Source organism: Schistocerca americana, chromosome 2 (assembly GCF_021461395.2).
Source record: "Schistocerca americana isolate TAMUIC-IGC-003095 chromosome 2, iqSchAmer2.1, whole genome shotgun sequence".
NCBI lineage: Eukaryota > Metazoa > Arthropoda > Insecta > Orthoptera > Acrididae > Schistocerca > Schistocerca americana.
The window spans coordinates 665,714,794-665,732,623 of record NC_060120.1 but is presented as its reverse complement, the minus strand read 5'-3'; the positions used below and the strand labels follow the sequence as shown (position 1 = coordinate 665,732,623).

Here is a 17,830-nt window from a genome sequence, read left to right as displayed (position 1 = left end):
ATTTCGATTCATTTTTCGTGTTTGATAAAAACAACGCTTCGTCACAATGTAAGCTCTTGGAACTAATTGTCTGGGTACGTCTTGTCTAACTGCGTCAGTGACACCACAAGAACTTTCGGATTACATGAGTGGAGAAAATCATTAACCAGAGGCCATCTGTGATGAGCGCCTGCTCCGGATTTCAGTGCAACTCTGCTCGTAATTAAAAAGCAGTTGCATATCGGAGTGTAACGAGATGGGCAGTGCCACTAAACGTTCAATATTCATTTTGTCAAACGGCGCCTGCGTGGGTAATTTTCGTTCAGTGCATCTGTTACTCTCAATTTGCACGCCAGCCGGCGATTTAGCAACAAATAACCAGCTGTACATTACTCGTGTTATTCAGTTCTCTTGTTCATTACACACATGGACAAAATGTTTTCTCTCGAATTAGCTGGTATTATTGCATTATTGTTTACCAACAATTCCATTCTTCGCTTCTAATATGCCTAAGTAGGTTCATCCACATCCAATGTTTTCTCACAACAAATGTAAACAATTCGGTATCAGCATGGTGACGCGAAATCTCTTCAGCATTGTGAATTCACGAAACTAAATCTCGTTGCATTCAATAAAAACAATCATAAAAACCTGTCACAGATTCGTATTATCTCTCTACATTGCGTATACTATCATGCCCCAAAGTATATGAATGATTTGCGTGCCGCTTTATTTGTATGCATCTCCAATGGCGTAACTTTATTGCAGGTCCTCTAATCCAATCTCGGTGCAGTTTTTCGACTAAACGAAATGGTTACCACCAGTGACCACTAGAGAACACTGCTCTGTAAGGCAATCAGTAAAGATGTAGATTAACACGACGACAGTGGAAATATCAGGAAGCAAGTTATTAGGGATGCGACAACCATTAAGGTTTCTAAACTCAAATTTATTACCATGACCGACTTTTCAAAAATGTTACTCCATTCATAATATCTGACACAGCTAATATCTTTACTCTTGTCACGTAAATAACTGAGCAATCATAACATAGGCTTTCACAGCCGGCGTCTTCATTAGCTAAAACTTTCAAATTTCGTCTAATGGTTGTGACCGGTCCCTAGTGGTTCCGCCCTGTGTACAAGAGAAAATATTGCGGTCGCACTGCGTTCCCAAGAGGTCAGATCACGTTGAATGGAACTACAGCAACACGGTGTCCCTAGAGTAGGTTTGCAACTCCCATAGGGTGGCAGCCATGTCGAAAGTTAGCACGAATGTCGTCCTGTTGTTGATCGCAGTGCAAACCGTCGTTTTCAACGGCGAAACGCATGGGAATCGACGACCCAAGAGAAGAGGTGGCTTCACTGACACCCTTTGTGCCACCCACAAGGACCTTCTCGTGTCAATTCTGAGCGGCACTGTGTCCGAAGTGCTTTAGTCGGCCACCCATACCGCGTGATTTCAAAGCTATGAGTCGCGGCTCTGACCTTCAACGAAGAGGCGGCAAAGGAGGGGTGAAATTTGGGTAAGAGGTGGTGTGACAATCTCCCAATGTATGACACATCCACAGTGCTGTTGGGCATAATTGTGGTGAAATTTGGTGCCAGTGTGACACCATTAGCCCTCTTTATGGCTCACATGAACGTCTGAGCTCTTGCATTTTTTTCGCATGTTTGCTGTTTGAACCAACGTTGAGCCAGAGGGTGACACAGCAGTGCGCACCTTTGAGCCATATTTCATGCTTATGCATTGGAATGGAAAATAATTACGGGGTTCCGAAAATGTGTTCTTGTTTTTATTTGTTGCGCAGTATAGATAATATAAAGGAAAATCGACGTTCAGCTTGAGAATAATGAAATGAACGCGAAACAGTATTGGAAAACAGCTGTATTTCAAACGAATGCAGCGGATTTTTAATATCCGCAGTGTTGTTGCACAGCTGAAAAATGTGTGCTAAATATGAACATATTATGTGCGGGATAGATCCAGCGTGAACTTCTAAGTTTATTTGCTACAACTGTTGTCGAACAGATCAATTTCGTAAATAAAGTAATTGAAAAAAGGATAACAGAAAAAAGAAATATTTTAAAGAGCCATTACCGTCAAGTACAGTTTAATTACATACGATAGCTGCATTGAAGTAACATCTCACCTGTCGCCACAGCAAATGCAATAATCTGACATCTTCGGATTCCGTCATATTAGTTAGTTAGTGGCATATACCGTCTTATTATCATTCTTTAAAATAAGGCACGTATGAATTATAGCCTCAATCGGCATGATTTGTCATTGCAATAACGAAAACAAGATATATTCTGCTCTAATACTGGTACAACATAGTAGCCACATCTGGTCAGTATATGAGAGCTGGTCACTAAGCGATACGGGAATCTAAAAAGAACCATTGCATCCCTTATTGTTTTATAAAATCGTCTTCACGTTGTGCTACTCGGCTCTGATAAAAGGTGTTTCTATTTACAAGGCCAAAAACCTGCTACAATCTTTTATTATGCCGCAATCAGTGTCGACAATTTATGTCTGCTAGATGATGACATAAACTGTCGAACCTCGTTGTAGCTTATAAACGTTATCAGGTTTCTGGAGGCATACATAAAAAAATTCATTATTTTACTAAAAGAAAATTTAGAGGCGCTTTTCGCACCACCAGAAGTTCTGTCGTATCGAGTATCATGGTATAGAGCAAGCAGCCAAATACTACTGAGCACAAGCGTGGTGCTCAGACACTGGACTGCTATTAGAAAGGATGGCAACACAGATCACTGTCCAGCCAACCACATTAGGTTTTCCATGTTTTGCCTAAATTTCTTAAGCTAAATACCAGGACCGTTCCTTAGGAAAAGAAGTGGCCAATTTCTTTCTCAGTCTGATCTCCGCCTCTAACGTTCTCACCGTCGACGGGACGTTAAGGGGTGTTTGCAGGCAAAATATAAAATTTTTAACATTTTGCAAACAAGTTCTGCAATACTTCACTCTTTACTGCACAAAATGGTATTAACTTACCTTTGTGTTACGTTCAGAAGCATTTATTTTCTTTATTTTATTGTGTTACTTTCATATCCCTGAAACTACCTAATTTTGGACATACATCTCTTTGTATGTACTCTGTACGACTTCGTACAGCCGGCCGGGGTGGCCAAGCGGTTAAAGGCGCTACAGTCTGGAACCGCGTGACCGCTACGGTCGCAGGTTCGAATCCTGCCTCGGGCATGGATGTGTGTGATGTCCTTAGGTTAGTTAGGTTTAAGTAGTTCTAAGTTCTAGGGGACTGATGACCTTAGAAGTTAAGTCCCATAGTGCTCAGAGCCATTTGAACCATTTTTGAACTTCGTACACAACGGTAAGGAGTGGTGGGCTACAGAGAGGTGCAGCAACTGTCGTCATAGGAAAGCTGGACTCGAGGAGAAATAACTAGCGAACAAGTTAACACCGAATATAATATTTACTTAACTTGTATTTCTCCAATCAAACGAAGACTCATTACAAATAAAACAGCAAGAACAGGGTGTATACGACCCGAGACAACCGGGAGATCCGGGAAAAATCCGGGAATTTTTTCATCTGCGAGAAAACCGGGAAAAACCCGGGAATTTTTTTAGAACTGCGTGAATTTTTCATTGTTTTAGCTTTCAGTTAAGTTTTTGTAATTTTGACTGGTAAGAACCGATACTCTAACAAAGGATATTACTGTATCCCTCTACTGCAAAATAATACTTCAACAATAAAACATAAACGAGAGAAAAAAACGAAAATAGCTTAAATTGCAAAAGAAATGCGCCATATGCGACAACGACACACAGTGCTCATGCAAGCGTCTGCCAACAGCAAAATGTGTCAAAGGCTTTAGGAAGACTATGCAATGCTTCATAACAACAAATTGCTTCCGCGAAGTGTGAAGTCACAACTGTTTACATTAGGTTCGTTTTAGCAGTTACGCGCGGGGTCATGCACATGCGCAGTTGATTCGCGTTTGAGCAGTAGATTCTCCCGCTTATGGTTACAAGAATGTCGCTACTGGCTGTGCAAGCAGTCGCAGCAAGCAGCTAGATGCTACCGGGAAAAGGGGGTGCCAAATTCATATTAATTAGGGGAAAAAAACTTGTTTCACAAAGCGCCTAGCATCCAGCGCACGTTTGTGTATCGATTATTCATATGATTTTGAAACGCTTCCCTGTTGCTTTCAACACTTTTGAAAACATTTTAAGTTGATTTCTGATTGAATCAGAACTTGGAGTATCCTCTGATGTCTTGTTTCTTTTATGACATAATGTATCGTCCGTTAATGTTTTACACGTACATACATACGGGCTTCCTGCGTCCTGGTAGTTGCGCAAGCGCGGTGTAGCCTGTTATCTGCGCTCTCTGGCAACTGCTGAAACGAACCTATTTCTAACAGGTCGCGGGAAAATATTGCGAATGGTGGTTTGAAAAGCGTTACTTTCGAAGTAAATATCTATTTACGTAAGTTGAACTATGTTCGAGAATGTACCATGAAATTCTTAAATCACAGAGCGTTTGAGTCTCATTTAAAAATCAGCTCTTTGATGACTAGCCATTTAGAAGAATTTCGAACCCTGAAGATCAGACATTTATGTCATTATTAACAATTTTGCTGGCACATTCGTATGTTATATAATAAAGTGTAAATGCGCAAAAAAGATCAACATTGTATGGGAAATCTTAGCTTCTCTTGCAGCTTTTTAACCTTAGAGACCAATATTATATGCGCAAGACCGAGCGAGGTGGCGCAGTGGTTAGCACACTGGACTCGCATTCGGGAGGACGACGGTTCAATCCCGTCTCCGACCATCCTGATTTAGGTTTTCCGTGATTTCCCTAAATCGTTTCAGGCGAATGCCGAGATGGTTCCTTTGAAAGGGCACGGCCGATTTCCTTCCCAATCCTTCCCTAACCCGAGCTTGCGCTCCGTCTCTAATGACCTCGTTGTCGACGGGACGTTAAACACTAACCACCACCACCACTATATGTGAAAGCTTTGCTTTTCTTGTAGCAACACTATGTATATTAATTTAAACTATTAACTTTCCCTGTTTGTGTGTTCGTGCTGTTGGCGGACTACATCACGTGTCCTATGCTCTGAATATCCGCTGTCATCGGCTGCCGAGATCACATGATACGAGCTATGACTGGCTTACAAAAACGCATCGCAATCTCGATTTCAATGATTCGGAAAGTAACATGCGGTGTTTGGTGGAATTCCAATGTATAGTTCCGTAATACGAAAATACGCAACGTACATGTTGCTGCACATAAGAAGATATTTCCAAAAGTTTTTTTCTCTGAGTTTCGTTTTCTAAATTGCCGGGAAATTCTACGCCCGTGAATAAAACTTTAACAATTCAACGTATTGATGAGGGAAAATATACTGTCACTTAACACGGAAAGAGCGTGTTTTCACCCGGGAGAAAGAGTATTTTTAACCGGGAAATCCGGGAAAATCCAGGAATTTTTCTTCCTTGTCCGCGTTTATACCCTGAAGGAGTAAGAGTCCAGATATCACATTGTCAACAAAGATGAAACTCGCTGTGTTGTTGGTACGTCCGCATCTCGTGGTCGTGCGGTAGCGTTCTCGCTTCCCACGCCCGGGTTCCCGGGTTCGATTCCCGGAGGGGGCAGGGATTTTTTCTGCCTCGTGATGACTGGGTGTTGTGTGCTGTCCTTACGTTAGTTAGGTTTAAGTAGTTCTGAGTTGTAGGGGACTGATGACCATAGATGTTAAGTCCCATAGTGCTCAGGGCCATTTGAACCATTTTGTTGGTACGATGAGTTTCTAAGTGCGAGTGGGCTACAAGGCTGTTGTCATCTATCATTAATTGCGGCAACAGGACTCGTAGTCCAGATCCACTGAGGTGTGTCTCTCCAGGCATGCTCCATTGGGTCCGCCGGATTCCGCACGACTGCCGTTGATGTCGAACGGAAACCTGCATTTCTGTCACGAACATAATGACACCGCAGGGTGGTGTCGACATGTGATACCGCAGGAAGCGATTCTAAAGCGAAGTTAAATCCGTATGAAAATGTGGAATAAACTTGAATGCGATGGACACGTACAAAAGAGGATGCACACGTGCCTCAGACAATTAAAGCAAATTCTTCGCCTCACCACTTTGTCAGACGGTAGAACACTAAGGGGTCGACTGAGTGATAAAACAAGATCAGTTTCAGTCATATTATGAAAGGGCCATTAGAATTAACGGAAATGATTTACAAGATATGAAGAAAGCACTCTTGGCCTCATACTTTCACAAACTCACAACTGACAGAAAACCAATACATTCACTTTGCCCACCTGGACCTGAATCATAGTGTAAATGACGGACAGCGTACTTTGAACACAAGAACTCTACTCCTGAACCCATTATGAAAGACAGCAGGGAACTTAATAAGAACCTAGCTCATCCACACCACCTCTGAAAGTGTCTACATGGGTGGACTCAGAACTTCAAAGAGCTTTCAGGGGCAAAAGAAACTGGTACACCTACCTAATATCGCGTAGGGCCCTGGAGAGCACGCAGAAGTGCCGCAACACGATATGGCATGGACTCGACTAATGTCTGAAGTAGTGCTGGAGGGAATTGATACTATGGACTGTCCATAAATCCGTAAGAGCACAAGATGGTGGAGATCTCTTCTGAACAACACGTTGCAAGGCATTGATACGACAATGTTCATCTCTGGGGAGTTTGGTGGTCAGCAGAAGTGTTCGAATTCAGAAAAGTGTTCCCGGAGAAACTCTGTAGCAATCCTGGACGTGTGCGGTGTCGCATTGTCCTGCTGGAATTGTCCAAGACCGTCGGCATGCGCAAGGACATGAATGGGTGCAGGTGATCATACAGGATGTTTACATACGTGTCACCTGTCGGAGTCGTATCTAAACGTATCAGGGGTCCCATATAACTCCAACTGCGCACGCCCCGCACCATTTCAGAACTTCCACCAGGTTGAACAGGCTTGGATTGATGAGGTTGGCCTCCATACCCATATACGTCCATCCACTCGATACAATTTGAAACGAGGCTCGTCCCAGCAGACAACATGTTTCCAGTTATCAACAGTCCACTGTTGGTGTCGACGGATCCAGGAGAGGCGTAAAGCTTTGCGTCGTGCAGTCATGAAGCGTACACGAGTAGGCCTTCGGCTCCGAAAGCCTACATCGATGATGTTTCGTTGAATGGTTCGCACGCTGACACTTGCTGATGGCTCAACATTTAAATCTGCAGCGATTTGCGGAAGGGTAACGCTTCTGTCACGTTGAACGATTCTCTTCAGTCGTCATTAGTCCCGTTCTTGCAGGATCTCTCTCTGGCCGCAGCGATGTCGGAGATTTGATGTTTTACCTTATTCCTGATATTCAAGGGACATTCGTGAAATGGTTGTACAGGATTATCCCCATTTCATTGCTACCTCAGACATGCTGTGTCTCATCGCACCGCGTTCAAATTCACTTAAACATTGATAACCTGCCATTGTAGCAGCAGTAACCGATCTAACAGAAGCCCTAGACACTTGTCTTATATAGGCGTTGCTGGCCACAGTGCCGTGTTCTGCCTGTTTACATATCTCTGTATTTGAATACGCATGCCTATACCAGTTTCTTTGACGATTCAGTGTATTATCTGGACAAGTGTGCCCAAAAATGTGTTAGCATGGTTAAATACTCTGACGCTGTATTAACATTTAATGTGGAAGGTAAGAATATGAAGAGTTCTAGTCCATCTTAACATCGCCCCAGACCGTCATACTGTAAAGAGGTTAATACTACTACGCAAGTCTAGACAAGCCGAGGCCCAGCGTGCAGCCGAGTTCACAACCAAACAAGCAAGCTCAACCAGAAGGAAAAAGCTTTTAGAGAAAGAGGGTGGTAAGGAGGAGGGTGCTTTTGAATCTTAATTTAAAAATGTGAGTGTGCTTTTATCACTTTAAACTTTAATCGCAATTTTCTCAAAATGAGTTTTTTTATTCTTTTATGTACATGTATATCATTTGGTAATGAAGAACAATCATGGTGGTGATTTGAATAGGAATGAATCTAGGAACATACATATCTAGTATTCGCAATAAATAATGGCACATTTACTTAAAAATTAATATAGCTGGTTCTTTTCTATCTTATTTCTTAATTCTGGTACATTAGACATAAATAACATGGTTAGGTTACCTCTAAAAATTTTAAATTGTTATTGATTCTAGAGATAAAGGTACATAAAATTAGCTTCTTTAACACTGACTGCATGGTCCCTGCAAACTTCCCTAAAATCCTGTCTTTCTTCCTCTTTTCAAATAATTTTGCGCTGTACATTATTGTGAGTCAGCTGCATTGTATTATATCATAAAAAATTCAATCACAGAACGAATTAACATTACGATGTCACTTTGTACCTGTGTATCAATGATAAAAATAAGAATAAACACTGGAAGAACTGAATTAAGTTATCCTGAGGTACTTTTTGGGTGCCAATGAACCTCCAAAACCTCTACCTGCGAGTTGTTGCTTACCTGTCTGCAGAAACAAGGCTCAAGTCAACTACTTCCGGGGCTTAATAGCTAACACTCTATACTGCCCAAAGTTTTGGAACAGTATAGTTAATAGCAGTATAATGAGGTGCTTAAAGTTGCAGTACCTCACGTGTGTTGTGGTTAAGCCGTGGGTTTACGCTGCATTAAAGACGAACAGCCAGGCCCTCCTCAACATCACACACTGCCCCAACACTGCACAGCTGCATATCGTCTGGTAGAATATGGGCAAGACGATTGCAGCTTGATCGAAATGTCGGCAGCATTTTATTTTAAAATTAGATGTGACGTTACACGCGGGAACAAAGGAAGAAACAGTTTCAAAACGCAGATATATTATACCGTCTAAATGCTTAAGATGCGAGAAGCTGTCAAAATAAATCTGACAGTACTGCATCCTTCAGATACATCTTCTAAATTTTAACAGGCACATAGCGATTACGTTTATATTAATACTACCTATGAAAATAAATTAGCGTAAAATAAATGCTGTTTCCGTTGCATATAGTTAATCTTGCCTCGCTGGTAAGTGAACATATTAGTTGATAATTTCGCACAGCCTATATTTGACAAGGCCAAATTAAATTTTGAGTTGGAATGCAACATGAGCTTGTCCGGAATTTAACCTCCGGTAGGTCATAAATAAAATACTGTCAGCGTCAAAGCAAATATATTAGGAAAATCTTAAAACTACACATTCGTATTACATCTTTACATAATCACCACCCAGGTCTAACACTAATAGTATTTCTTAAACAGGTCATGAAGTTCTTCGTCGGAGTTTATTCGTTATGACCCAAGTCACTTGAATGAAGAGGTGGAAATCACTTGCACACAAATACCGACGATAGGGCTTTTGTCCAAAACCGTCCCATGTGAGCTCACGCAACAATTCTTGTGCTAACTAAGCAGAGTACGGTAGACGATTGTCACGTTTGTCTTGCTTTTGTTTGGCGGGCAGGGTGACGGGGGCGGGGACGACTACGTGGTATGGACCCCCACACAACTGACTGCTGTTCTGTGTGTGCATTAGCAACGGAACCCTATGTCTTGTCACCTCCCACGATTTTGTTCAGTAGACTTTCTCTTCCTGCATCGTAACGAAAAAGATGGTCCAGAGAAGAAATCATCCGTTGGGTTTAGCGATTTTCAGAAAGGAGTTGTGGAATCCTAAAAAACCTTTAAGTAACCATCACATACTAAACACCTCGACAAATCTTCAGAAACTTCTCCATCAGTCTAGATAACGTGAAACGGCAGTTTTCACGAATCTTTTCGTCAATTTCTTCCGGACTGCACGTTGCTGGTCATTTCTGCCGTCATTGTGAACATTCATCCTCTTCCATTCTTCGTCAGACAAAACCATTGATGCACGACACTTTCACCCACCACATTCCGCTCATGTACAGCACAAATTTTGCGATCCAAGTCAACAGCTTCGAGATTTTTTGCCACTAAAACCTGCACTTCATGTCTGGCATGTTTTGCAATACAATGCTCGTTTTGAAAGGCTACGACAGACCAACGAGAGACCAGTGCAGTGCTTAAAATCAATAGAGCCCTAGGCTCGATCTGTCGAGCGGGACCTACCAGAAAAAAAATTTGTGATAAATTTTCCAATTAGAAGCCTACAACTCAAGATTTCAGGTTATTATATAATTGTATTTTTCACACTACAATTTATTACTAATGACTTAATGAGATTATAAACATTTGAAATCATTAAGGCACATAACAAGATTTCACAACGAAAAAGTGTCCTGGAGACACCGGAAGGTTCCAAAGTGATTATATAATAGTAAGACAGAGATTTCGGAACCAGATTCTAAATTTAAGACATTTTCAGGGGCAGATCTGAACTCCAGCCACAGTTTATTGGTTACGAACTGCAGTTTAAAACTAAAGAGTTTGCAAAAAGGTAGGAAATTAAGGAGATGAGGCCTGGATAAGTTGAAACAGCCAGAGGTTATTGAGGGTATTAGAAGGAGCATTAGGCAGCGGTTGACTAGAACAGGGGAGAGGAAGATGAATGAATAGCTGTAAGAGATGAAATAATAAAGGCAGCAGAGGACCAAATACACTGACGGAAAAGAAATCTCAACGCCAAGAAGGAGTTGTGTGACATAAACGAAAGTTGATAGGCAAGTTTCTGCATCTGAAAGATCAAATTTCGCGCCAGTCACGAAAGAGTGGCGCTAGTAGCGCAACTACGAGGTTGCAAATCAAGTTTCCTTTAAATATAAGCTGTTACGGTCGTAGGTGTTAGTGACCTTTGCGATTGGACATTGTGAGTTGATGTTAATCAAGCAACCCTTTAAAGCGATAATAACGCGGTTATCAGCACCTCACCGAGTCTGAAAGAAGTAGTGTAACAGGGCTACGAGAAGGTGGATGTTCCTTCTGCGACACTGCAGACAGACATGGCAGGAATGTAGCCACTGTACATGGCTGCTGGCAGCGGTGGTGACTAGAATGTACAGTCGCAAGATGAACGGGCTCTGGCACTCTCGTGGATATCCCACGCACCCCGACTGCAAATCTGTACGTAAATCTGGTGATTCGACCGGTTGTACTGACATTCGTAAACAGCACTGCAAGGGGTGTTTTTCAACAGGATAACGCATGCCAATATACTGCTTTTGCAACCTAACATGTTCTACAGAGTCTTGGCATTTTGTCTTGACATGTTGACTTGGCCTGCTCCATCACAGACCTGTCTCCAATCGAGCACATACGTTAGATAATCGGATGACAAGTCCAGCGTCATCCCCAAACATCATTAACGGTCTTCTATTGACCGACCAGGTGCAACAGATATCCAGCTCCATCCCACGAACAGACATCTGGCGCCTCTACAACATAATGAATTCACGTCTGCGTGCGTGCATTCAAAATTGTGGCGGTTACACTGGTTCTTAATGTACCAGCATTTCACATTTGCAAAGGCTTATCTCGCGCTTACATGAGCCTGTGATCTTGCAATGTTAATCATTTAAATACACTACCCAGACAGATGTAGTCCCGAAATTTCATTGCTCTACATTAATTACTTTTTGGTGCTGCGATTTTTTCCGTCAATGTAGCTAAACAGACGAGCACTCCGTCTTCAGGCCACGAGTGGCCTACCGGGACCATCCGACCGCCGTGTCATCCTCAGAGGAGGATACGGATAGCAGGGGTGTGGGGTCAGCACACCGCTTTTCCGGTCATTATGATGGTATTCTTGACCGAAGCCACTATTGTTCAGTCGAGTAGCTCCTCAGTTGGCATCACGAGGCTGAGTGCACCCCGAAAAAATGCAACAGCGCATGGAGCCCCGGATGGTCACTCATCCAAGTGCAGACCACGCCCGACAGCGCTTAACTTCGGTGATCTCACGGGAACCGGTGTATCCACGGCGGCAAGGCCGTTGCCCAAACAGACAACACCTAGTGTAAATTCTTTGATAACACAGGAGATACTGAATTTAATTGATGGAAGGAGAACATATAAAAATACAGTAAATAAAGCAGGCGGAAGAAAATACAAGCGTCTAAAAATGAGATTGACAGGAAGTGCAAAATGTCTAAGCTGGAATGGACAGAGTAGAAATGTACGGATTTAGAAGCATATTTCACTACACGGAAAAATACACTCCTGGAAATGGAAAAAAGAACACATTGACACCGGTGTGTCAGACCCACCATACTTGCTCCGGACACTGCGAGAGGGCTGTACAAGCAATGATCACACGCACGGCACAGCGGACACACCAGGAACCGCGGTGTTGGCCGTCGAATGGCGCTAGCTGCGCAGCATTTGTGCACCGCCGCCGTCAGTGTCAGCCAGTTTGCCGTGGCATACGGAGCTCCATCGCAGTCTTTAACACTGGTAGCATGCCGCGACAGCGTGGACGTGAACCGTATGTGCAGTTGACGGACTTTGAGCGAGGGCGTATAGTGGGCATGCGGGAGGCCGGGTGGACGTACCGCCGAATTGCTCAACACGTGGGGCGTGAGGTCTCCACAGTACATCGATGTTGTCGCCAGTGGTCGGCGGAAGGTGCACGTGCCCGTCGACCTGGGACCGGACCGCAGCGACGCACGGATGCACGCCAAGACCGTAGGATCCTACGCAGTGCCGTAGGGGACCGCACCGCCACTTCCCGGCAAATTAGGGACACTGTTGCTCCTGGGGTATCGGCGAGGACCATTCGCAACCGTCTCCATGAAGCTGGGCTACGGTCCCGCACACCGTTAGGCCGTCTTCCGCTCACGCCCCAACATCGTGCAGCCCGCCTCCAGTGGTGTCGCGACAGGCGTGAATGGAGGGACGAATGGAGACGTGTCGTCTTCAGCGATGAGAGTCGCTTCTGCCTTGGTGTCAATGATGGTCGTATGCGTGTTTGGCGCCGTGCAGGTGAGCGCCACAATCAGGACTGCATACGACCGAGGCACACAGGGCCAACACCCGGCATCATGGTGTGGGGAGCGATCTCCTACACTGGCCGTACACCACTGGTGATCGTCGAGGGGACACTGAATAGTGCACGGTACATCCAAACCGTCATCGAACCCATCGTTCTACCATTCCTAGACCGGCAAGGGAACTTGCTGTTCCAACAGGACAATGCACGTCCGCATGTATCCCGTGCCACCCAACGTGCTCTAGAAGGTGTAAGTCAACTGCCCTGGCCAGCAAGATCTCCGGATCTGTCCCCCATTGAGCATGTTTGGGACTGGATGAAGCGTCGTCTCACGCGGTCTGCACGTCCAGCACGAACGCTGGTCCAACTGAGGCGCCAGGTGGAAATGGCATGGCAAGCCGTTCCACAGGACTACATCCAGCATCTCTACGATCGTCTCCATGGGAGAATAGCAGCCTGCATTGCTGCGAAAGGTGGATATACACTGTACTAGTGCCGACATTGTGCATGCTCTGTTGCCTGTGTCTATGTGCCTGTGGTTCTGTCAGTGTGATCATGTGATGTATCTGACCCCATGAATGTGTCAATAAAGTTTCCCCTTCCTGGGACAATGAATTCACGGTGTTCTTATTTCAATTTCCAGGAGTGTAGATACCGACTACAGGAAAACTGAAGACACCTTAGGAGGTATGAATATCAAGAGTTCAGATGGAAAACCAATAATACGCAAAGAAGGGAAAGCTGAAACGTGGAATGAGTATATAGACGGTCCATACAAGGGAAGTATCGTAGAAGGAGACCAGGAGATGAATACAGTAAGCAGATTCACAGGGGTGTCTGACGTTGCATTAGTTAGCCGGAGATGAAGAGGTTGGCACAGGATAGAGTGGCATGGAGGGCTGCATCAAATCAGTCTTTAAACTGGAGGCCACAATAACAACATGAACAACAATATTTTTCAAAAGAAGAGTACAAATTTCAGATTCATATCCATACAGTGTCCAGTATTTCAAATCAAAAGGTAATGTATTAAATTAGGGGCAAAAATGTTTCGTAGGAAAATCCAAAATATAAAAATGAGTGTATCAACTAACCAAATTTTTGTCGTGTTTAATTCGAATATGATACCTCTCCGAACAACCAGCTTTGAAATTTAAGTTTTAAATAAACCTGTTGGCTGTTTGCGGCCGTTCTTCATACTAATGAAGAAACATTTTCATTGCTTCATTGTATTAAACTATCACTTTCAGTACTGTTGAAGCATAAAAGGTTGAGCCTGTCTTGTAACATGGAGATCAGCGGAATAAGAAGATATATATATATTAATTCGTCTAGGGGAAGGTGGGGTAAAGTGTAACATATGGCAGAGAATAATATATGGATCTGTATGTAGAGTAATGCATGTGTTTCGATCCGGAGAATATGGAACCCAATCGAGGCCCATGCCAGTGGCTTCTACGTACCCCAGAGCCAGAATGCGATAGCTAAAGTGCTCCCCTATGACATCCAACACTCTCCTGCTTCGGTGGGATCGAGCTCCGTCTTGCATGAACCAACATCTTGTCGAAATCAGGGTCAACTTTGGATAATGGAGATCAAATCATCTTCCAAAACCTTCACACACCGTCGGTAGTCACCATACCATCAAGGAACATCGCACCGATTCCGTGATTGCACACTGCACCACAGAGTCACCCATTGAGGGTGAAGAGACTTCTCGATCGCGAAATGCGGATTCTGAGTCTCCCAAATGCTATACTAAAGACATGTTGTACAGCAATAGCCCCAAAACCATTGCTGAGATGAAAACAGCCATTCAGGAGGTCATCGACAGCATCGATGTCCCTACACTTCATCGAGTCATGCAGAATTTCGCTCTTCGTCTGCGCCGCATCCTTGCCAATGGCGGCAGGCTCATCGGGCATGTGATAATCTAAATCCGAATATCTGTAGCGACATTCACATGCTGAGTAAAGTTCGTGCCCGCCGTAATTTGTAAGTAATTTAGGTTTTTTTCACATAGTTCAATAATTGTCACCCTGTATATACTTATACAACTGATACAACACATGTGTCAGAAGAAAGTGTAGCAACGGTTTTCATTTTAATGCACTGGGCTATTGCGCCTAGGTCGGATGAATATTTTCTTGTTGAATTTCAACAATAAATTCATCGAACAACTGCTCAATAGCTCACAACATTTTAATAAGTGTGACATTTCTGGCTGTGAAACTCTATATTTTAGCAATGGTTTTACCAAATCCTGTTTGCTTTGGTTCGAATGGTTCAAATGGCTCTAAGCACTATGGGACCTAACATGTGAGGTCATCAGTCAGCTAGACTTAGAACTACTTAAACCTAACTAACTTAAGGACATCACACACATCCATGCCCGAGGCAGGATTCGAACCTGCGACCGCAGCAGCAGCGTGGTTCCCGACTGAAGCGCCTAGAACCACTCGGCTACAAGGGCCGGCGTTTCCTTTGGAAAAACCGAAAGGCAGCAAGGACATTTTGAACTTGACGTCAGTCTAACATTCTTAATGTTCAATGAATACTGTAAAAATAGCAATTATCTACAAAGCTTTTAAATATTGCTGTTGTCAAGCATTTAACTTTAGTTTGTACTCTGAAGCAGTTGAATAATACAATTTAGCCCAACATATATGTAGTTTTTCATGCTTGTTACATCGTATCTCAGTTTGTCTTACACTCTGCCCCATACTGAATCCACTGTAACAATTTATATTCATACTTGATATTCTCAATAAATACGCCATTTTAAAGCTTTAAATGATCGCTAATGGATGCTTAAAAAATACGTAAAATGAACAATGTCTTAACAAATATATTTTTCAAAATTTAAGAAAATGACTTTTCTGTCACATTGTACCCATCTTCCACTACACGTTCTACTATTATAAGAGGATGAGAGATAGAATATTTTTTTTAACATTTTCGTGGTGCGCCCTCTTCTTTACATCTTTCATTCCCAAGTTGTCAAAGCAGGGCGGGCTGTCGAAGAACTTCGTTACTTTCACTCAAATTGCACAGCGGTCTGGGCGTGAGACAGAAGAAACCTCAACAGGGAATGTTCTGGAAGGAATTTCCAGTTCGGTCATTTGCCTGATGACCAAGAAAACCCCCTCGAAACCCTTGATCGGGCTCAGGGCTGGATCTATTTAACATGTTTCTGGGACAATGTTCCTAGACGATATAGCGCAGTCTTTGGGTAGAGTGATGTCAGATAACAGTAAAAATCCTTTCTAAACAGATACAATAGTCTTAAACCACACCCCTACCCCACACAGATATCGCAATAGCCCAAGTGACTTTATAAGTGGGCAACCAGAATAACACTGTACGCTAAAAAAGAATGCCGCAACAATAGATACACTGTATTACATCTACATCTAAATGGATACTCTGCAAATCACATTGAAGTGCTTAGCAGCAACCTTCACCATCTACCCAACTAATACTGCGGATAACGCAACTACACAGAGTTATCTAATATACCGACAAAAGAAACAACACAATACAGAAAAACATATGGCTAGGCCTATATGCGAAGACTGAATCACGACTTCTACATAAATACAAAAATCACAATGCAGTAAAAACACACTACTACACACTGCAGCCTAAGTTGTTCATTACAGACTTCATAATGGTAATAGCTACACCCTGTTTGAAAACAACACTTACTGGCTGCCTTCACTACTTTAAAAGAATGTGCTCACTAACTTCGATTTGACGAAAACTGTCGGCCACCCGCCAAAAATGAGCGCAGTGTTTGCTTTCTTAATGCTGGGAGGTGTTGTAATATACTATAATGTATATTGCGTTGTCTCGTTTCATCCCTGTTTTCCATCCAAAACGGCAGAGCTTCTCCATACCTGTCAAACTCACAAGTATCATTGCCCTAACCTGAAGTAGCTCTGTGTCTAGCACCAATGAAACCATTTTCTGTAAGATCGCCTACTGAATGTCTTTTCCTAGTGATTCTCCCCGGTTTTTGTTTCTTTATTGCAAAATCCTTGCTTTATTTCGAACAATACCGTTTCAACCAATTCCTTTACGATATTGCCTTTGATTCCGTTACTTAATGTTTGGGATGCAAATAATTTTGCGAAGTGACTTTTGCGTCATAAATTCTAAAGACGTCTTTTCGATTTGTAACTGCCTCCTCACATTCCGTGTCCCACCACAAAAGGGGTTGTCGATTTTGTACACGTCGCGCTTTCCGTTGTTGCTGCTGTCTTCTCGGCGACCTTTTCGGTGGCTTTCCACAGATAGTAGTAGTCTAGTCCTGTGTCACCGAATGTATGATTTCCCGTGTGTCTTTCCGAGCCGAAAATGTTATTGCAAGTTTATGAAACTGAAAATCGTTTTTTGTCCACCTACCACTGCCTGTTTCTGTTATACAGATGAACTCGCAGAATTTTTTTATGCAGATGAACTTTGTTTCATCTTACATTACATTATTGGACAGTTTCGGCTTGTTGCCACTTTCAGATACCTGCATTATCAAATATCAAACGGTGCTGCACCGCCGGCCGTAGTGGCCGTGCGGTTCTGGGCGCTACAGTCTAGAACCGAGCGACCGCTACGGTCACAGGTTCGAATCCTGCCTCTGACATGGATGTGTGTGATGTCCTTAGGTTAGTTAGGTTCAAGTAGTTCTAAGTTCTAGGCGACTGATGACCTCAGACGTTAAGTCGCATAGCGCTCAGAGCCATTTCAACCATTTTTGGTGCAGCACCGGTGAAATGTGTGTCGTTATATTTAAAAACCATTTAATGCTAGTGTTCCCACACACACGTTCAAAATCTGATATCAAAAATCAAGGCCATAAACGCAGATTTTCGACGTGTATAGGAACACCTAGAA

The 17,830-nt window shown here is 43.2% G+C and overlaps 1 pseudogene; it reads right to left on the bottom strand.

Moving 5' to 3' along the window:
- Window positions 1–11,828: 11,828 nt before the first annotated feature.
- On the bottom strand, window positions 11,829–11,946 carry LOC124597010 (annotated as a pseudogene).
- Between the last annotated feature and the right edge of the window lie 5,884 nt (window positions 11,947–17,830).